The sequence below is a fragment of the Equus caballus genome, chromosome 14, assembly GCF_041296265.1.
Source record: "Equus caballus isolate H_3958 breed thoroughbred chromosome 14, TB-T2T, whole genome shotgun sequence".
Classification (NCBI taxonomy): domain Eukaryota; kingdom Metazoa; phylum Chordata; class Mammalia; order Perissodactyla; family Equidae; genus Equus; species Equus caballus.
The window spans coordinates 6,030,092-6,053,837 of NC_091697.1; positions in this window are offsets into that span (position 1 = coordinate 6,030,092).

A 23,746-nucleotide genomic window follows, 5' to 3' on the forward strand; every position below is an offset into this window, starting at 1 on the left:
CCTCTCAGACGTGCCAGAACCATGTGCCTGAGGTGCCGGAACCACTCCCTGAACAGACCGAAACCACCTGCCAGACCCGCCTTAACCACCTGGCGAGCACGCCTCATCCACCTGCTCAACTAGCCGGAACCAACTCCCTGACACGCCAAAATCACCTGCCAGGTATACAAGAACCACTTGTGGACACTCCGGAATCATCTGCCGGACATGCCAGAACCAGCTCTCAGACACACCAGAACCACGTGCCAGAGACGCCGGAAGCAACAGCTGAGCATGCCTGAGCCACCTGCTCGACTCGCAAGATACACCTGTCGGATGCCAAAATCACCTGCCGGGTACGCCAGAAATACTTGGCGGACGCTCCGGAATCACCTGTCGGGCGTGCCGGAACCTCCTCTCAGACTTGCCATAACCATGTTCCAGACACGCCGGTACCACCTGCCGAGTATGCCGGAACCAGCTGATCCACTCCCCAGAACCACCTAGTGGACACGCCAAAATCAACTGCCGGCTACACCAGAACCACTCGTCAGAAACTCCGGAATCACAGGCCGGGCATTCCGGAACCACCTCTCAGAGGTGCCAGAACCACATGCCGGACACTCCGGAATCACCTGCCGGGCCTGCTGGAACCACGTGCTGGACATGCCGGAACCACCTGCCGGACATGACGGAACCACCTTCGGGACATTCCGGAACCACCGGCTCGACTCGCCGGAACCATTGCCGGACATGCAAAATCACCTGCCGGCTACGCCAGAACCACTTGGCGAACACTCCGGAATCACCTGCCGGGCATGGCGGAACCACCTCTCAGAGGTGCCAGAACCAAATGCCGGAGACTCCGGTATCACGTGCCGGGCATGCCGGAACCACCTCTCAGAGGTGCCAGAACCACATGCCGGACACTCCGGAATCACCTGCCGGGCATGCCGGAACCATCTGTCAGACGTGCCAGAACCATGTGCCTGAGATGCCGGAACCACACCCCGAACAGACGAACCCACCTGCCAGACCCGCCTGAACCACCTTCCGAGCACGCCGGAACCACCTACTCGACTCGCTGGAACCTCCTACATGACACTCTAAAATCACTTGACGGGTATGCCACAACCACTTGGTGGACACTCCGGAATCACCTGCCGGACATGCCGGAACCACCAGCTCGACTCGCCGGAACCATTGCCGGACATGCAAAATCACCTGCCGGCTACGCCAGAACCACTTGGCGAACACTCCGGAATCACCTGCCGGGCATGGCAGAACCACCTCTCGGACATGCCGGAACCATGTGCCTGAGATGCCGGAACCACACCCCGAACAAACCGAAGCCACCTGCCAGACATGCCTGAACCACCTGCCGAGCACGCTGGAACCACCTACTCGACTCGCTGGAACCACCTACCTGACACGCTAAAATCACCTGCCGGGTATGCCACAACCACTTGGTGGACACTCCGGAATCATCTGCCGGACATGCCAGAACCAGCTCTCAGACACACCACAACCACGTGCCAGACACGAAGGAAGCACCTGCTGAGCATGCCTGAGCCAAATGCTCGACTTGCAAGAAACACCTGCCAGACACGCCAAAATCACCTGCCGGGTACGCCAGAACCACGTGGCGGACACTCCGGAATCACCTGCCGGGCATGCCGGAACCACCTGCCGGACATGCCGGAACCACAGGCTCGACTCGCCGGAACCATTGCAGGACATGCAAAATCACCTGCCGGCTACGCCAGAACCACTTGGCGAACACTCCAGAATCACCTGCCGGGCCTGGCGGAACCACCTCTCAGACATGCCGGAACCACATGCCAATGACACCGGAAGCACCTGCCGAGCACGCCAGAACCACCTGCTCGACTCGCCAAATCCACCTGCTGGACACGCCAAAATCACCTGCCGGCTACGCCACAACCATTTGGTGAACGCTTCGGAATCACCTGCCGGGCTGGCTGGAACCACCTGCCGGTCATGCCAACATCACCTGCCAGCTATGCCAGAACCACTTGGCGGACACCATTGAAACACCTGTCGGGCCGGCCGGAACCACCTATAAGACGTGCCAGAACCATGTGCCTGAGATGCCGGAACCACACCCCGAACAGACCGAAACCACCTGCCAGACCCGCCTGAACCACCTGGAGAGCACGCCGGAACCGCCTACTCGACTCGCCGGAACCACCTACCTGACACGCTAAAATCACCTGCCGGGTATGCCACAACCACTTGGTGGACACTCCGGAATCATCTGCCGGACATGCCAGAACCAGCTCTCAGACACACCAGAACCACGTGCCAGACACGCCGGAAGCACCTGCTGAGCATGCCTGAGCCAAATGCTCGACTTGCAAGAAACACCTGCCAGACACGCCAAAATCACCTGCCGGGTACGCCAGAACCACGTGGCGGACACTCCGGAATCAGCTGTCGGGCATGCCGGAACCAACTCTCAGACGTGCCAGAACCTCGTGCCGGTCACGCCAGAACCACCTGCCGTACAGACCGGAAACACCTGCTGGATACGCCGCAACCACCGGCTCGACTCGCCGGAACCACCGCCGGACATGCAAAATGACCTGCCGGCTATGCCAGAACCACTTGGCGAACACTACGGAATCCCCTGTCGGGCCTGCCGGAACCACCTCTCAGACTTGCCAGAACCATGTTCCGGACACGCCGGTACCACCTGCCGAGTATGCCGGAACCACCTGATCCACTCCCCAGAACCACCTGCTGGATACGCCAGAATCACCTGCCGGCTACTCCAGAACCACTTGGCAGACACTCCGTAACCAACTGCCGGGCATGCCGGAACCACCTCTCAGAGGTGCCAGAACCGCATGCCGGAGACTCCGGAATCACCTGCCGGGCATGCCGGAACCACCTCTCAGAGGTGCCAGAACCACATGCCGGACACTCCCGAATCACCTGCCGAGCATGCCGGAACCATCTGTCAGACGTGCCAGAACCATGTGCCTGAGATGCCGGAACCACACCCCGAACAGACGAAACCACCTGCCAGACCCGCCTGAACCACCTGCCGAGCACGCCGGAACCACCTACTCGACTCGCTGGAACCACCTACCTGACACGCTAAAATCACCTGCCGGGTATGCCACAACCACTTGGTGGACACTCCGGAATCACCTGCCGGACATGCCGGAACCACCAGCTCGACTCGCCGGAACCATTGCCGGACATGCAAAATCACCTGCCGGCTACGCCAGAACCACTTGGCGAACACTCCGGAATCACCTGCCGGGCATGGCGGAACCACCTCTCAGACATGCCGGAACCACATGCCAATGACACCGGAAGCACCTGCCGAGCACGCCAGAACCACCTGCTCGACTCGCCAAAACCACCTGCTGGACACGCCAAAATCACCTGCCGGCTGTGCCACAACCATTTGGTGAACTCTTCCGAATCACCGCCTGGCTTGCTGGAACCACCTACCGGTCACGCCAACATCACCTGCCAGCTATGCCAGAACCACTTGGCGGACACCATGGAAACACCTGTCGGGCCGGCCGGAACCACCTATCAGACGTGCCAGAACGATGTGCCTGAGATGCTGGAACCACACCCCAAACAGACCGAAACCACCTGCCAGACCCGCCTGAACCACCTGCCGAGCACGCCGGAACCGCCTACTCGACTCGCCGGAACCACCTACCTGACACGCTAAAATCACCTGCCGGGTATGCCACAAACACTTGGTGGACACTCCGGAATCATCTGCCGGACATGCCAGAACCAGCTCTCAGACACACCACAACCACGTGCCAGACACGCCGGAAGCACCTGCTGAGCATGCCTGAGCAAAATGCTCGACTTGCAAGAAACACCTGCCAGACACGCCAAAATCACCTGCCGGGTACGCCAGAACCACGTGGCGGACACTCCGGAATCAGCTGTCGGGCATGCCGGAACCAACTCTCAGACGTGCCAGAACCTCGTGCCGGTGACGCCAGAACCACCTGCCGGACAGACCGGAAACACTGGCTGCACACGACAAAATCACCTGCCGGCTACACCACAACCATTTGGTGAACTATTCGGAATCACCTGCCGGGCTGGCTGGAACCACCTGCCGGTCACGCCAACATCACGTGTCAGCTATGCCAGAACCACTTGGCGGACACCATGGAAACACCTGTCGTGCCATCCGGCATCACCTATCAGACGTGCCAGAACCATGTGCTTGAGATGCCGGAACCACACCACGAACAGACCGAAACCACCTGCCAGACCCGCCTGAACCACCCTCCGAGCACGCCGGAACCGCCTACTCGACTCGCCGGAACCACCTACCTGACACGCTAAAATCACCTGCCGGGTATGCCACAACCACTTGGTGGACACTCCAGAATCATCTGCCGGACATGGCAGAACCAGCTCTCAGACACACCACAACCACGTGCCAGACACGCCGGAAGCACCTGCTGAGCATGCCTGAGCCAAATGCTCGACTTGCAAGAAACACCTGCCAGACACGCCAAAATCACCTGCCGGGTACGCCAGAACCACGTGGCGGACACTCCGGAATCACCTGTCGGGCATGCCGGAACCAACTCTCAGACGTGCCAGAACCTCGTGCCGGACACGCCAGAACCACCTGCCGGACAGACCAGAACCACCTGCCGGACACGCCGGAACCACCGGCTCGACTCGCCGGAACCACCGCCGGAGATGCAAAATGACCTGCCGGCTACGCCAGAACCACTTGGCGAACACTCCGGAATCACCTGTCGGGCATGCCGGAACCACCTCTCAGACTTGCCAGAACCAAGTACCGGACACGCCGGTACCACCTGCCGAGTATGCCGGAACCAGCTGATCCACTCCCCAGAACCACCTGCTGGACACGCCAGAATCACCTGCCGGCTACGCCAGAACCACTCGGCAGACAGTCCGGAACCACCTGCCGGGCATGCCGGAACCACCTCTCTGAGGTGCCAGAACCACATGCCGGACACTCCGGAATCACCTGCCGGGCATGCCGGAGCCATCTCTCAGACGTGCCAGAACCATGTTCCGGACACGCCGGTACCACCTGCCGAGCTCGCCGGAACCACCTGCTGGACACGCCAAAATCACCTGCCGGCTACGCCAGAACCAATCGGCAGACACTCCGGAACCACCTGCCGGGCATGCCGGAACCACCTGTCAGAGGTGCCAGAACCGCATGCCGGACACTCCGGAATCACCTGCCGGGCTGGCTGGAACCACCTGCCGGTCACGCCAACATCACCTTTCAGCTACGCCAGAACCACTTGGCGGACGCTCCGGAAACACCTGTCGGGCCGGCCGGAACCACCTCTCAGACGTGCCAGAACCATGTACCTGAGATGCCGGAACCACTCCCCGAACAGTCCGAAACCACCTGCCAGACCCGCCTGAACCCCCTGGCGAGCACGCCTGATCCACCTGCTCAGCTAGCCGGAACCACCATCCTGACACGCCAAAATCACCTGCCAGGTATACCAGAACCACTTGGTGGACACACCGGAATCATCTGCCGGACATGCCATAACCAGCTCTCAGACACACAAGAACCACGTGCCAGAGATGCCGGAAGCACCAGCTGAGCATGCCTGAGCCTCCTGCTCGACTCGCAAGAAACACCTGTCGGACATACCAAAATGACCTGCCGGGTACGCCAGAAAGACTTGGCGGACGCTCCGGAATCACCTGTCGGGCGTGCCGGAACCGCCTCTCAGACATGCCGGAACCACATGACAATGACACCGGAAGCACCTGCCGAGCACGCCAGTACCACCTGCTCGACTCGCCAAAACCACGTGCTGGACAGGCCAAAATCACCTTCCGCATACGCAACAACCATTTGGTGAACACTTCGGAATCACCTGCCTGACTGGCTGGAACCAACTGCCGGTCACGCATACATCACATGCCAGCTATGCCAGAACCACTTGGCGGACACTCCGGAATCACCTGTCGGGCGTGCGGGAACCACCTCTCAGACTTGCCAGAACCACATGCCGGACACTCCGGTATCACCTGCCGGGCATGCCGGAACCACCTCTCAGAAGTGCCAGAACCACATGCCGGACACTCCGGAATCACATGCCGGGCATGCCGGAACCATCTATCAGATGTGCCAGAACCATGTTCCGGACACGCCGGCCCACCTGCCGAGTTCGCCGGAACCACCTGCTGGACACGCCAAAATCACCTGCCGGCTACGCCACAACCATTTGGTGAACACTTCGGAATCACCTGCCGGGCTGGCTGGAACCACCTGCCGGTCACGCCAACATCACATGCCTGCTGTGCCAGAACCACTTGGCGGAAACCATGGAAACACCTGTCGGGCCGGCCGGAACCACCTATCAGACGTGCCAGAACCATGAGCCTGAGATGCCGGAACCACTCCCCGAACAGACCGAAACCACCTGCCAGACCCGCCTGAACCACCTGCCGAGCACGCCGGAACCACCTACTCGACTCGCTGGAACCACCTACCTGACACGCTAAAATCACCTGCCGGGTATGCCACAACCACTTGGTGGACACTCCGGAATCATCTGCCGGACATGCCACAACCAGCTCTCAGACACACCAGAACCACGTGCCAGACACGCCGGAAGCACCTGCTGAGCATGCCTGAGCCAAATGCTCGACTTGCAAGACCACCTGTCAGACACGCCAAAATCACCTGCCGGGTACGCCAGAACCACGTGGCGGAGACTCCGGAATCACCTGTCGGGCATGCCGGAACCACCTCTCAGACTTGCCAGAACCATGTTCTGGACACGCCGGTACCACCTGCCGAGTATGCTGGAACCACCTGATCCTCTCCCCAGAACCACCTGCTGGACACGCCAGAATCACCTGCCGGCTACGCCAGAACCACTCGGCAGACACTCCGGAACCACCTGCCGAGCATGCCGGAACCACCTCTCAGAGGTGCCAGAACCACATGCCGGACAGTCCGGGATCACCTGCCGGGCATGCCGGAACCATCTCTCAGATGTGCCAGAACCATGTTCCGGACACGCCGGTACCAACAGCCGAGCTCGCCGGAACCACCTGCTGGACACGCCAAAATCATGTGCCGGCTACGCCAGAACCACTCGGCAGACACTCCGGAATCACCTGCCGGGCTGGCTGGAACCACCTGCCGGTCACGCCAATATCACCTGCCAGCTGTGCCAGAACCACTTGGCGGACACCATGGAAACACCTGTCGGGGCGGCCGGAACCACCTCTCAGACGTGCCAGAACCATGAGACTGAGATGGCGGAACCAGTCCCCGAACAGACCGAAACCACCTGCCAGACCTGCCTGAAGCCCCTGGCAAGCACGCCTGATCCACCTGCTCAACTAGCCGGAACCAACTTCCTGACACGCCAAAATCACCTGGCAGTTATACCAGAACCACTTGGTGGACACTCCGGAATCATCTGCCGGACATGCCAGAACCAGCTCTCAGACACACCAGAACCACGTGCCAGAGACGCCGGAAGCACCAGCTGAGCATGCCTGAGCCACCTGCTCGACTCGCAAGATACGCCTGCCTGACACGCCAAAATCACCTGCCGGCTACGCCAGAACCACTCGGCAGACACTCCGGAACCACCTGCCGGGCATGCCAGAACCACCTCTCAGAGGTGCCAGAACCACATGCCGGACACTCCGGAATCACATGCCGGGCATGCCGGAACCATCTATCAGATGTGCCAGAACCATGTTCCGGACACGCCGGCCCACCTGCCGAGTTCGCCGGAACCACCTGCAGGACACGCCAAAATCACGTGCCGGCTACGCCAGAACCACTCGGCAGACACTCCGGAATCACCTGCTGGGCTGGCTGGAACCACCTGCCGGTCACGCCAACATCACCTTTCTGCTACGCCAGAACCACTTGGCGGACACTCCGGAATCACCTGTCGTGCCGGCCACTACTACCTCTCAGACGTGCCAGAACCATGTGCCTGAGATGCCGGAACCACACCCCGAACAGAGGAAACCACCTGCCAGACCCGCCTGAACCACCTTCTGAGCACGCCAGAACCACCGACTCGACTCGCTGGAACCACCTACCTGACACGCTAAAATCACCTGCCGGGTATGCCACAACCACTTCGTGGACACTCCGGAATCATCTTCCGGACATGCCAGAACCAGCTCTCAGACAAACCAGAACCACGTGCCAGAAACGCCGGAAGCACCTGCTGAGCATGCCTGAGCCAAATGCTCGACTTGCAAGAAACACCTGCCAGACACGCCAAAATCACCTGCCGGGTACGCCAGAACCACGTGGCGGACACTCCGGAATCACCTGTCGGGCATGCCGGTACCGCCTCTCAGACTTGCCAGAACCATGTTCCGGACACGCCGGTACCACCTGCCGAGTATGCCGGAACCACCTGATCCACTCCCCAGAACCACCTGCTGGACACGCCAGAATCACCTGCCGACTACGCCAGAACCACTCGGCAGACACTCCGGAACCACCTGCCGGGCATGCCGGAACCACCTCTCAGAGGTGCCAGAACCCCATGCCGAACACTCCGGAATCACCTGCCGGGCATGCCGGGAACCACCTCTCAGAGGTGCCAGAACCACATGCCGGACACTCCCGAATCAACTGCCGGGCATGCCGGAACCATCACTCAGACGTGCAAGAACTTTGTTCCGGACATGCTGGTACCACCTGCCAAGCTCGCCGGAACCACCTGCTGTATACGCCAAAATCTCCTGCCAGCTATGCCAGAACGACACGGCAGACACTCCGGAATCACCTGCCGGGCTGTCTGGAACCACCTGCCGGTCACCCCAACATCACCTTTCAGCTACGCCAGAACCACTTGGCGGACACTCCGGAAACACCTCTCCGGCCGGCCGGAACCACCTCTCAGACGTGCCAGAACCATGTGCCTGAGATGCCGGAACCACTCCCCGAACAGACCGAAACCACCTGCCAGACCCGCCTGAACCCCCTGGCGAGCACACCTGATCCACCTGCTCAACTAGCCGGAACCAACTTCCTGACATTCCAAAATCACGTGCCGGCTACGCCACAACCATTTGGTGAACTCTTCGGAATCACCTGCCGGGCTTGCTGGAACCACCTGCCGGTCACGCCAACATCACCTGCCAGCTATGCCAGAACCACTTGGCGGACACCATGGAAACACATGTCGGCCCGGCCGGAACCACCTCTCAGACGTGCCAGAACCATGTGCCTGAGATGCCGGAACCACACCCCGAACAGACCGAAAAAACCTGCCAGACCCGCCTGAACCACCTGCCGAGCACGCTGGAACCACCTACTCGACTCGCTGGAACCACCTACCTGACACGCTAAAATCACCTGCCGGGTATGCCACAAACACTTTGTGGACACTCCGGAAAAATCTGCCAGACATGCCAGAACCAGCTCTCAGACACACCAGAACCACGTGACAGACACGCCGGAAGCACCTGCTGAGCATGCCTGAGCCAAATGCTCGACTTGCAAGAAACACCTGCCAGACACGCCAAAATCACCTGCCGGGTACGCCAGAACCACGTGGCGGACACTCCGGAATCACCTGTCGGGCATGCCGGAACCAACTCTCAGACGTGCCAGAACCTCGTGCCGGTCACGCCAGAACCACCTGCCGGACAGACCGGAAACACCTGCTGGAGACGCCGGAACCACCGGCTCGACTCGCCGGAACCACCGCCGGACATGCAAAATGACCTGCCGGCTACACCAGAACCACTTGGCGGACACTCCGGAATCCACTGTCGGGCATGCCGGAACCAACTCTCAGGCGTGCCAGAACCTCGTGCCGGTCACGCCAGAACCACCTGCCGAGTATGCTGGAACCACCTGATCATCTCCCCAGAACCACCTGCTGGACACGCCAGAATCACCTGCCGGCTACGCCAGAACCACTCGGCAGACACTCCGGAACCACCTGCCGAGCATGCCGGAACCACCTCTCAGAGGTGCCAGAACCACATGCCGGACAGTCCGGGATCATCTGCCGGGCATGCCGGAACCATCTCTCAGATGTGCCAGAACCATGTTCCGGACACGCCGGTACCACCTGCCGAGCTCGCCGGAACCACCTGCTGGACACGCCAAAATCATGTGCAGGCTACGCCAGAACCACTCGGCAGACACTCCGGAATCACATGCCGGGCATTCCGGAACCACCTCTCACAGGTGCCAGAACCAAATGCTGGACACTCCGGTATCACCTGCCGGGCATGCTCGAACCACCTCTCAGAGGTGCCAGAACCACATGCCGGACACTCCGGAATCACCTGCCGGGCATGCCAGAACCACCTGCCGGACATGCCGGAACCACCGGCTCGACTAGCCGTAACCATTGCCGGACATGCAAAATCACCTTCCGGCTACGCCAGAACCACTTGGCGAACACTCCGGAATCACCTGCCGGGCATGGCGGAACCACCTCTCAGACATGCCGTAACCACATGCCAATGACACCGGAAGCACCTGCCGAGCACGCCAGAACCAACTGCTCGACTCGCCAAAACCACCCGCTGGACACGCCAAAATCACCTGCCGGCTACAACAGAACCACTCGGCAGACACTCCGGAATCACCTGCCGGGCTGGCTGGAACCACCTGCCGGTCACCCCAACATCACCTTTCACCTACGCCAGAACCACTTGGCGGACACTCCGGAAACACCTGTCGGGCCGGCCGCAACCACCTCTCAGACGTGCCAGAACCATGTGCCTGAGATGCCGGAACCACTCCCCGAACAGACCGAAACCACGTGCCAGACCCGCCTGAAGCCCCTGGCAAGCACGCCTGATCCACCTGCTCAACTAGCCGGAACCAACTTCCTGACACGCCAAAATCACCTGCCAGGTATACAAGAACCACTTGGTGGACACTCCGGAATCATCTGCCGGACATGCCAGAACCAGCTCTCAGACACACCAGAAGCACGTGCCAGAGACGCCGGAAGCACCAGCTGAGCATGCCTGAGCCACCTGCTCGACTCGCAAGAAACACCTGTCGGACATGCCAAAATCACCTGCCGGGTACGCCAGAAACACTTGGCGGACGCTCCGGAATCACCTGTCGGGCGTGCCGGAACCACCTCTCCGACTTGCCAGAACCATGTTCTGGACACGCCGGTACAACCTGTCGAGTATGCCGGAACCAGCTGATCCACTCCCCAAAACCACCTAGTGGACACGCCAAAATCAACTGCCGGCAACGCCAGAACCACTCGGCAGACACTCTGGAATCACATGCCAGGCAATCCGGAACCACATCTCAGAGGTGCCAGAACCAAATGCCGGACACTCCGGTATCACCTGCCGGGCATGCCGGAACCACCTCTCAGAGGTGCCAAACAACATGCCTGACACTGCGGAATCACCTGCCGGGCATGCCGGAACCACCTGCTGGACATGCCGGAACCACCGGCTCGACTCGCCGGAACCATTGCCGGACATCTAAAATCACCTGCCGGCTACGCCAGAACCACTTGGCGAACACTCCGGAATCACCTGCCGGGCATGGCGGAACCACCTCTCAGACATGCCGGAACCACATGCCAATGATACCGGAAGCACCTGCCGAGCACGCCTGAACCACCTGCTCGACTCGCCAAAACCACCCTCTGGACACGCCAAAATCACCTGCCGGCTACGCCAGAACCACTCAGCAGACACTCCGGAATCACCTGCCGGGCTGGGTGGAACCACCTGCCGGTCACGCCAAGAACACCTTTCAGCTACGCCAGAACCACTTAGCGGACACTCCGGAAACACCTGTCGAGCCGGCCGGAACCACCTATCAGACGTGCCAGAACGATGTGCCTGAGATGCCGGAACCACTCCCCGAACAGACCGAAACCACCTGCCAGACCCGCCTGAACCACCTGCCGAGCACGCCGGAACCACCGGCTCAACTCGCCGGAACCACCGCCGGACATGCAAAATGACCTGCCGGCTACGCCAGAACCACTTGGCGAACACTCCGGAATCACCTGTCAGGCATGCCGGAACCGCCTCTCAGACTTGCCAGAACCATGTTCCTTACACGCCGGTACCACCTGCCGAGTATGCCGGAAATAAGTGATAGACTCCCCAGAACCACCTGCTGGACACGCCAGAATCACCTGCTGACTACGCCAGAACCCCTCGGCAGACACTCTGGAACCACATGCCGGGCATGCCGGAACCACCTCTCAGAGGTTCCAGAACCACTTGCAGAACACTCCAGAATCACCTGCCTGGCATGCCGGAACCACCTCTCAGAGGTGCCAGAACCACATGCCGGACACTCCCGAATCACCTGCCGGGCATGCCGGAACCATCTCTCAGACGTGCCAGAACCATGTTCCGGACACGCTGGTACCACCTGCCGAGCTCGCCAGAGCCACCTGCTGAACACGCCAAAATCACCTGCCAGCTACGCCAGAACCACACGGCAGACACTCCGGAATCACCTGCCGGGCTGGCTGGAACCACCTGCCGGTCACGCCAATATCGCCTCCCAGCTGTGCCAGAACCACTTGGCGGACACCATGGAAACACCTGTCGGGCCGGCCGGAACCACCTCTCAGACGTGCCAGAACCATGAGCCTGAGATGGCGGAACCACTCCCCGAACAGACCGAAACCACCTGCCAGACCCGCCTGAAGCCCCTGGCAAGCACGCCTGATCCACCTGCTCAACTAGCCGAAACCAACTTCCTGACACACCAAAATCACCTGCCAGGTATACCAGAACCACTTGGTGGACACTCCGGAATCATCTGCCGGACATGCCAGAACCAGCTCTCAGACACACCAGAACCACGTGCCAGAGACGCCGGAAGCACCAGCTGAGCATGCCTGAGCCACCTGCTCGACTCGCAAGATACACCTGTCGGACATGCCAAAATCACCTGCCGGGTACGCCAGAAACACTGGGCGGACGCTCCGGAATCACCTGTCGGGCGTGCCGGAACCACCTCTCAGACTTGCCAGAACCATGTTCTGGACTCGCCGGTACCACCTGCCGAGTATGCCGGAACCAGCTGATCCACTCCCCAGAACCACCTAGTGGACACGCCAAAATCAACTGCCGGCTACGCCAGAACCAATCGGCAGACACTCCGGAATCACATGCCAGGCATTCCGGAACCACCTCTCAGAGGTGCCAGAACCAAATGCCGGAGACTCCGGTATCACCTGCCGGGCATGCCGGAACCACCTCTCAGAGGTGACAGAACCCCATGCCGGACACTCCGGAATCACCTGCAGGGCATGCTGGAACCACGTGCTGGACATGCCGGAACCACCTGCGGGACATGCCGGAACCACCTGCCGGTCATTCCGGAACCACCGGCTCGACTCGCCGGAACCATTGCCGGACATGCAAAATCACCTGCCGGCTACGCCAGAACCACTTGGCGAACACTCCGGTATCACCTGCCGGGCATGCTTGAACCACCTCTCAGAGGTGCCAGAACCCCATGCCGGACACTCCGGAATCACCTGCCGGGCATGCCGGAACCACCTCTCAGACTTGCCAGAACCATGTTCCGGACACGCCGGTAGCACCTGCCGAGTATGCCGGAACCACCTGATCCACTCCCCAGAACCACCTGCTGGACACGCCAGAATCACCTGCCGACTACGCCAGAACCACTCGGCAGACACTCCGGAACCACCTGCCGGGCATGCCCAAACCACCTCTCAGAGGTGCCAGAACCACATGCCGAACACTCCAGAATCACCTGCCAGGCATTCGGGAACCACCTCTCAGAGGTGCCAGAACCACATGCCGGACACTCCCGAATCACCTGCCGGGCATGCCGGAACCATCTCTCAGACGTGCCAGAACCATGATCCGGACACGCTGGTACCACCTGCCGAGCTCGTAGGAACTACCTGCTGGACACGCCAAAATCACCTGCCAGCTACGCCAGAAACACACGGCAGACACTCCGGAATCACATGCCAGGCATTCCGGAACCACCTCTCACAGGTGCCAGAACCAAATGCCGGAGACTCCGGTATCACCTGCCGGGCATGCTGGAACCACCTCTCAGAGGTGCCAGAACCACATGCCGGACACTCCGGAATCACCTGCCGGGCATGCCGGAACCACCTGCTGGACATGCAGGAATCACCTGCCGGACATGCCGGAACCACCGGCTTGACTTGCCGGAACCATTGCCGGACATGCAAAATCACCTGCCGGCTACGCCAGAACCACTTGGCGAACACTCCGGAATCACCTGGCGGGCATGCAAAATGACCTGCCTCTCAGACATGCCGCAACCACATGCCAATGACTCCGGAAGCACCTGCCGAGCACGCCAGAACCACCTGCTCGACTCGCCAAAACCACCTGCTGAACACGCCAAAATCACCTGCCGGCTACGCCACAACCATTTGGTGAACTCTTCGGAATCACCTGCCGGGCTGTCTGGAACCACCTGCCGGTCACGTCAACATCACCTGCCAGGTATGCCAGAACCACTTGGCGGACACCATGGAAACACCTGTCGGGCCGGCCGGAACCACCTCTCAGACGTGCCAGAACCATGTGCCTGAGATGCCGGAACCACACCCCGAACAGACCGAAACAACCTGCCAGACCCGCCTGAACCACCTGCCGAGCACGCTGGAACCACCTACTCGACTCGCTGGAACCACCTACCTGACACGCTAAAATCACCTGCTGGGTCTGCAACAACCACTTTGTGGACACTACGGAAAAATCTGCCGGACATGCCAGAACCAGCTCTCAGACACACCAGAACCACGTGACAGACACGCCGGAAGCACCTGCTGAGCATGCCTGAGCCAAATGCTCGACTTGCAAGAAACACCTGCCAGACATGCCAAAATCACCTGCCGGGTACGCCAGAACCACGTGGCGGACACTCCGGAATCACCTGTCGGGCATGCCGGAACCAACTCTCAGACGTGCCAGAACCTCGTGCCGGTCACGCCAGAACCACCTGCCGTACAGACCGGAAACACTTGCTGGACACGCCGGAACCACCGGCTCGACGTGCCGGAACCACCGCCGGACATGCAAAATGACCTGCCGGCTACGCCAGAACCACTTGGCGAACACTCCGGAATCACCTGTCGGGCATGCCAGAACCACCTCTCAGACTTGCCAGAACCAAGTTCCGGACACGCCGGTACCACCTGCCGAGTATGCCGGAACCACCTGATCCACTCCCCAGAACCACCTGCTGGATATACCAGAATCACCTGCCGGCTATTCCAGAACCACTTGGAAGACACTCCGTAAGCAAGTGACGGGCATGCCGGAACCGCCTCTCAGAGGTGCCAGAACTGCATGCCGGACACTTCGGAATCACCTGCCGGGCATGCCGGAACCACCTCTCAGAGGTGCCAGAACGACATGCCAACACTCCCGAATCACCTGCCGGGCATGCCGGAACCATCTGTCAGACGTGCCAGAACCATGTGCCTGAGATGCCGGAACCACACCCCGAACAGACGAAACCACCTGCCAGACCCGCCTGAACCACCTTCCGAGCACGCCGGAACCACCTACTCGACTCGCTGGAACCACCTACCTGACACGCTAAAATCACCTGCCGGGTATGCCACAACCACTTGGTGGACACTCCGGAATCATCTGCCGGACATGCCAGAACCAGCTCTCAGACACACCAGAACCGCGTGCCAGACATGCCGGAAGCACCTGCTGAGCATGCCTGAGCCAAATGCTCGACTTGCAAGAAGCACCTGCCAGACACGCCAAAATCACCTGCCGGGTACGCCAGAACCACGTGGCGGACACTCCGGAATCCACTGTCGGGCATGCCGGAACCAACTCTCAGACGTGCCAGAACCTCGTGCCGGTCACGCCAGAACCACCTGCCGAGTATGCTGGAACCACCTGATCCTCTCCCCAGAACCACCTGCTGGACACGCCAGAATCACCTGCCGGCTACGCCAGAACCACTCGGCAGACACTCCGGAATCACCTGCCGGGCATGCAAAATGACCTGCCTCTCAGACATGCCAGAACCACATGCGAATGACTCCGGAAGCACCTGCCGAGCACGCCAGAACCATCTGCTCGACTCGCCAAAACCACCTGCTGGACACGCCAAAATCACCTGCCGGCTACGCCACAACCATTTGGTGAAATCTTCGGAATCACCTGCCGGGCTTGCTGGAACCACCTGCCGGTCACGCCAACATCACCTGCCAGCTATGCCAGAACCACTTGGCGGACACCATGGAAACACCTGTCGGTCCGGCTGGAACCACCTCTCAGACGTGCCAGAACCATGTGCCTGAGATGCCGGAACCACACCCCGAACAGACCGAAACAACCTGCCAGACCCGCCTGAACCACCTGCCGAGCACTCTGGAACCACCTACTCGACTCGCTGGAACCACCTACCTGACACGCTAAAATCACCTGCCGGGTATGCCACAAACACTTTGTGGACACTCCGGAAAAATCTGCCGGACATGCCAGAACCAGCTCTCAGACACACCAGAACCACGTGACAGACACGCCGGAAGCACCCGCTGAGCATGCCTGAGCCAAATGCTCGACTTGCAAGAAACACCTGCCAGACACGCCAAAATCAACTGCCGGGTACGCCAGAACCACGTGGCGGACACTCCGGAATCACCTGTCGGGCATGCCGGAACCAACTCTCAGACGTGCCAGAACCTCGTGCCGGTCACGCCAGAAACACCTGCCGGACACGCCGGAACCAGCGGCTCTACTCGCCGGAACCACCGCCGGACATGCAAAATTACCTGCCGGCTACGCCAGAACCACTTGGCGAATACTCCGGAATCACATGTCGGGCATGCCAGAACCGCCTCTCAGACTTGCCAGAACCATGTTCCGGACACGCCGGTACCACCTGCCGAGTATGCCGGAACCACCTGATCCACTCCCCAGAACCACCTGCTGGACACGCCAGAATCACCTGCCGGCTACGCCAGAACCACTCGGCAGACACTCCGAAATCACATGCCGGGCATTCCGGAACCACCTCTCACAGGTGCCAGAACCAAATGCTGGACACGCCGGTACCACCTGCCGAGTATGCCGGAACCACCTGATCCACTCCCCAAAACCACCTGCTGGATACGCCAGAATCACCTGCCGGCTACGCCAGAACCACTCGGCAGACACTCCATAACCAACTGCCGGGCATGCCGGAACCACCTCTCAGAGGTGCCAGAACCACATGACGGACACTCCGGAATCACCTGCCGGGCATGCCGGAACCATCTGTCAGACGTGCCAGAACCATGTCCCGGACATGCCGGAACCACCTGCCGAGCTCGCCGGAACCACCTGCTGGACACGCCAAAATCACCTGCCGGCTATGCCAGAACCACTCGGCAGACACTCCGGAATCACATGCCGGGCATTCCGGAACCACCTCTCACAGGTGCCAGAACCAAATGCTGGACACTCCGGTATCACCTGCCGGGCATGCCGGAACCACCTCTCAGAGGTGCCAGAACCACATGCCGGACACTCCGGTATCACCTGCCGAGCATGCCAGAACCACCTGCTGGACATGCCGGAACCACCGGCTCGACTATCCGTAACCATTGCCGGACATGCAAAATCACCTGCCGGCTACGCCAGAACCACTTGGCGAACACTCCGGAATCACCTGCCGGGCATGGCGGAACCAGCTCTCAGACATGCCAGAACCACATGCCAATGACACCGGAAGCACCTGCCAAGCACGCCAGAACCACCTGCTCGACTCGCCAAAACCACCTGCTGGACACGCCAAAATCACCTGCCGGCTACGCCACAACCATTTGGTGAACTCTTCGGAATCACCTGCCGGGCTTGCTGGAACCACCTGCCGGACACGCCAATATCACCTGCCAGCTATGCCAGAACCACTTGGCGGACACCATGGAATCACCTGTCGGGCATGCCGGAACCGCCTCTCAGACTTGCCAGAACCCTGTTCCTTACACGCCGGTACCACCTGCCGTGTATGCCGGAACCAACTGATCCACTCCCCAGAACCACCTGCAGGACACGCCAGAATCACCTGCCGACTACGCCAGAACCACTTGGCAGACACTCCGGAACCACCTGCCGGGCATTCCAGAACCACCTCTCAGAGGTTCCAGAACCACTTACCGAACACTCCAGAATCACCTGCCTGGCATGCCGCAACCACCTCTCAAAGGTGCCAGAACCACATGCCGGACACTCCCGAATCACCTGCCGGGCATGCCGGAACCATCTCTCAGACGTGCCAGAACCATGTTCCGGACACGCTGGTACGACCTGCAGAGCTCGCCGGAACCACCTGCTGGACACGCCAAAATCACCTGCCAACTACGCCAGAACCACACGGCAGACACTCCGGAATCACCTGCCGGGCTGGCTGGAACCACCTGCCGGTCACGCCAATATCGCCTCCCAGCTGTGCCAGAACCACTTGGCGGACACCATGGAAACACCTGTCGGGCCGGCCGGAACCACCTCTCAGACGTGCCAGAACCATGAGCCTGAGATGGCGGAACCACTCCCCGAACAGACCGAAACCACCTGCCAGACCCGCCTGAAGCCCCTGGCAAGCACGCCTGATCCACCTGCTCAACTAGCCGAAACCAACTTCCTGACACACCAAAATCACCTGCCAGGTATACCAGAACCACTTGGTGGACACTCCGGAATCATCTGCCGGACATGCCAGAACCAGCTCTCAGACACACCAGAACCACGTGCCAGAGACGCCGGAAGCACCAGCTGAGCATGCCTGAGCCACCTGCTCGACTCGCAAGATACACCTGTCGGACATGCCAAAATCACCTGCCGGGTACGCCAGAAACACTGGGCGGACGCTCCGGAATCACCTGTCGGGCGTGCCGGAACCACCTCTCAGACTTGCCAGAACCATGTTCTGGACTCGCCGGTACCACCTGCCGAGTATGCCGGAACCAGCTGATCCACTCCCCAGAACCACCTAGTGGACACGCCAAAATCAACTGCCGGCTACGCCAGAACCAATCGGCAGACACTCCGGAATCACATGCCAGGCATTCCGGAACCACCTCTCAGAGGTGCCAGAACCAAATGCCGGAGACTCCGGTATCACCTGCCGGGCATGCCGGAACCACCTCTCAGAGGTGACAGAACCCCATGCCGGACACTCCGGAATCACCTGCAGGGCATGCTGGAACCACGTGCTGGACATGCCGGAACCACCTGCGGGACATGCCGGAACCACCTGCCGGTCATTCCGGAACCACCGGCTCGACTCGCCGGAACCATTGCCGGACATGCAAAATCACCTGCCGGCTACGCCAGAACCACTTGGCGAACACTCCGGTATCACCTGCCGGGCATGCTTGAACCACCTCTCAGAGGTGCCAGAACCCCATGCCGGACACTCCGGAATCACCTGCCGGGCATGCCGGAACCACCTCTCAGACTTGCCAGAACCATGTTCCGGACACGCCGGTAGCACCTGCCGAGTATGCCGGAACCACCTGATCCACTCCCCAGAACCACCTGCTGGACACGCCAGAATCACCTGCCGACTACGCCAGAACCACTCGGCAGACACTCCGGAACCACCTGCCGGGCATGCCCAAACCACCTCTCAGAGGTGCCAGAACCACATGCCGAACACTCCAGAATCACCTGCCAGGCATTCGGGAACCACCTCTCAGAGGTGCCAGAACCACATGCCGGACACTCCCGAATCACCTGCCGGGCATGCCGGAACCATCTCTCAGACGTGCCAGAACCATGATCCGGACACGCTGGTACCACCTGCCGAGCTCGTAGGAACTACCTGCTGGACACGCCAAAATCACCTGCCAGCTACGCCAGAAACACACGGCAGACACTCCGGAATCACATGCCAGGCATTCCGGAACCACCTCTCACAGGTGCCAGAACCAAATGCCGGAGACTCCGGTATCACCTGCCGGGCATGCTGGAACCACCTCTCAGAGGTGCCAGAACCACATGCCGGACACTCCGGAATCACCTGCCGGGCATGCCGGAACCACCTGCTGGACATGCAGGAATCACCTGCCGGACATGCCGGAACCACCGGCTTGACTTGCCGGAACCATTGCCGGACATGCAAAATCACCTGCCGGCTACGCCAGAACCACTTGGCGAACACTCCGGAATCACCTGGCGGGCATGCAAAATGACCTGCCTCTCAGACATGCCGCAACCACATGCCAATGACTCCGGAAGCACCTGCCGAGCACGCCAGAACCACCTGCTCGACTCGCCAAAACCACCTGCTGAACACGCCAAAATCACCTGCCGGCTACGCCACAACCATTTGGTGAACTCTTCGGAATCACCTGCCGGGCTGTCTGGAACCACCTGCCGGTCACGTCAACATCACCTGCCAGGTATGCCAGAACCACTTGGCGGACACCATGGAAACACCTGTCGGGCCGGCCGGAACCACCTCTCAGACGTGCCAGAACCATGTGCCTGAGATGCCGGAACCACACCCCGAACAGACCGAAACAACCTGCCAGACCCGCCTGAACCACCTGCCGAGCACGCTGGAACCACCTACTCGACTCGCTGGAACCACCTACCTGACACGCTAAAATCACCTGCTGGGTCTGCAACAACCACTTTGTGGACACTACGGAAAAATCTGCCGGACATGCCAGAACCAGCTCTCAGACACACCAGAACCACGTGACAGACACGCCGGAAGCACCTGCTGAGCATGCCTGAGCCAAATGCTCGACTTGCAAGAAACACCTGCCAGACATGCCAAAATCACCTGCCGGGTACGCCAGAACCACGTGGCGGACACTCCGGAATCACCTGTCGGGCATGCCGGAACCAACTCTCAGACGTGCCAGAACCTCGTGCCGGTCACGCCAGAACCACCTGCCGTACAGACCGGAAACACTTGCTGGACACGCCGGAACCACCGGCTCGACGTGCCGGAACCACCGCCGGACATGCAAAATGACCTGCCGGCTACGCCAGAACCACTTGGCGAACACTCCGGAATCACCTGTCGGGCATGCCAGAACCACCTCTCAGACTTGCCAGAACCAAGTTCCGGACACGCCGGTACCACCTGCCGAGTATGCCGGAACCACCTGATCCACTCCCCAGAACCACCTGCTGGATATACCAGAATCACCTGCCGGCTATTCCAGAACCACTTGGAAGACACTCCGTAAGCAAGTGACGGGCATGCCGGAACCGCCTCTCAGAGGTGCCAGAACTGCATGCCGGACACTTCGGAATCACCTGCCGGGCATGCCGGAACCACCTCTCAGAGGTGCCAGAACGACATGCCAACACTCCCGAATCACCTGCCGGGCATGCCGGAACCATCTGTCAGACGTGCCAGAACCATGTGCCTGAGATGCCGGAACCACACCCCGAACAGACGAAACCACCTGCCAGACCCGCCTGAACCACCTTCCGAGCACGCCGGAACCACCTACTCGACTCGCTGGAACCACCTACCTGACACGCTAAAATCACCTGCCGGGTATGCCACAACCACTTGGTGGACACTCCGGAATCATCTGCCGGACATGCCAGAACCAGCTCTCAGACACACCAGAACCGCGTGCCAGACATGCCGGAAGCACCTGCTGAGCATGCCTGAGCCAAATGCTCGACTTGCAAGAAGCACCTGCCAGACACGCCAAAATCACCTGCCGGGTACGCCAGAACCACGTGGCGGACACTCCGGAATCCACTGTCGGGCATGCCGGAACCAACTCTCAGACGTGCCAGAACCTCGTGCCGGTCACGCCAGAACCACCTGCCGAGTATGCTGGAACCACCTGATCCTCTCCCCAGAACCACCTGCTGGACACGCCAGAATCACCTGCCGGCTACGCCAGAACCACTCGGCAGACACTCCGGAATCACCTGCCGGGCATGCAAAATGACCTGCCTCTCAGACATGCCAGAACCACATGCGAATGACTCCGGAAGCACCTGCCGAGCACGCCAGAACCATCTGCTCGACTCGCCAAAACCACCTGCTGGACACGCCAAAATCACCTGCCGGCTACGCCACAACCATTTGGTGAAATCTTCGGAATCACCTGCCGGGCTTGCTGGAACCACCTGCCGGTCACGCCAACATCACCTGCCAGCTATGCCAGAACCACTTGGCGGACACCATGGAAACACCTGTCGGTCCGGCTGGAACCACCTCTCAGACGTGCCAGAACCATGTGCCTGAGATGCCGGAACCACACCCCGAAGAGACCGAAACAACCTGCCAGACCCGCCTGAACCACCTGCCGAGCACTCTGGAACCACCTACTCGACTCGCTGGAACCACCTACCTGACACGCTAAAATCACCTGCCGGGTATGCCACAAACACTTTGTGGACACTCCGGAAAAATCTGCCGGACATGCCAGAACCAGCTCTCAGACACACCAGAACCACGTGACAGACACGCCGGAAGCACCCGCTGAGCATGCCTGAGCCAAATGCTCGACTTGCAAGAAACACCTGCCAGACACGCCAAAATCAACTGCCGGGTACGCCAGAACCACGTGGCGGACACTCCGGAATCACCTGTCGGGCATGCCGGAACCAACTCTCAGACGTGCCAGAACCTCGTGCCGGTCACGCCAGAAACACCTGCCGGACACGCCGGAACCAGCGGCTCTACTCGCCGGAACCACCGCCGGACATGCAAAATTACCTGCCGGCTACGCCAGAACCACTTGGCGAACACTCCGGAATCACATGTCGGGCATGCCAGAACCGCCTCTCAGACTTGCCAGAACCATGTTCCGGACACGCCGGTACCACCTGCCGAGTATGCCGGAACCACCTGATCCACTCCCCAGAACCACCTGCTGGACACGCCAGAATCACCTGCCGGCTACGCCAGAACCACTCGGCAGACACTCCGAAATCACATGCCGGGCATTCCGGAACCACCTCTCACAGGTGCCAGAACCAAATGCTGGACACGCCGGTACCACCTGCCGAGTATGCCGGAACCACCTGATCCACTCCCCAAAACCACCTGCTGGATACGCCAGAATCACCTGCCGGCTACGCCAGAACCACTCGGCAGACACTCCATAACCAACTGCCGGGCATGCCGGAACCACCTCTCAGAGGTGCCAGAACCACATGACGGACACTCCGGAATCACCTGCCGGGCATGCCGGAACCATCTGTCAGACGTGCCAGAACCATGTCCCGGACATGCCGGAACCACCTGCCGAGCTCGCCGGAACCACCTGCTGGACACGCCAAAATCACCTGCCGGCTATGCCAGAACCACTCGGCAGACACTCCGGAATCACATGCCGGGCATTCCGGAACCACCTCTCACAGGTGCCAGAACCAAATGCTGGACACTCCGGTATCACCTGCCAGGCATGCCGGAACCACCTCTCAGAGGTGCCAGAACCACATGCCGGACACTCCGGTATCACCTGCCGAGCATGCCGGAACCACCTGCTGGACATGCCGGAACCACCGGCTCGACTATCCGTAACCATTGCCGGACATGCAAAATCACCTGCCGGCTACGCCAGAACCACTTGGCGAACACTCCGGAATCACCTGCCGGGCATGGCGGAACCAGCTCTCAGACATGCCAGAACCACATGCCAATGACACCGGAAGCACCTGCCAAGCACGCCAGAACCACCTGCTCGACTCGCCAAAACCACCTGCTGGACACGCCAAAATCACCTGCCGGCTACGCCACAACCATTTGGTGAACTCTTCGGAATCACCTGCC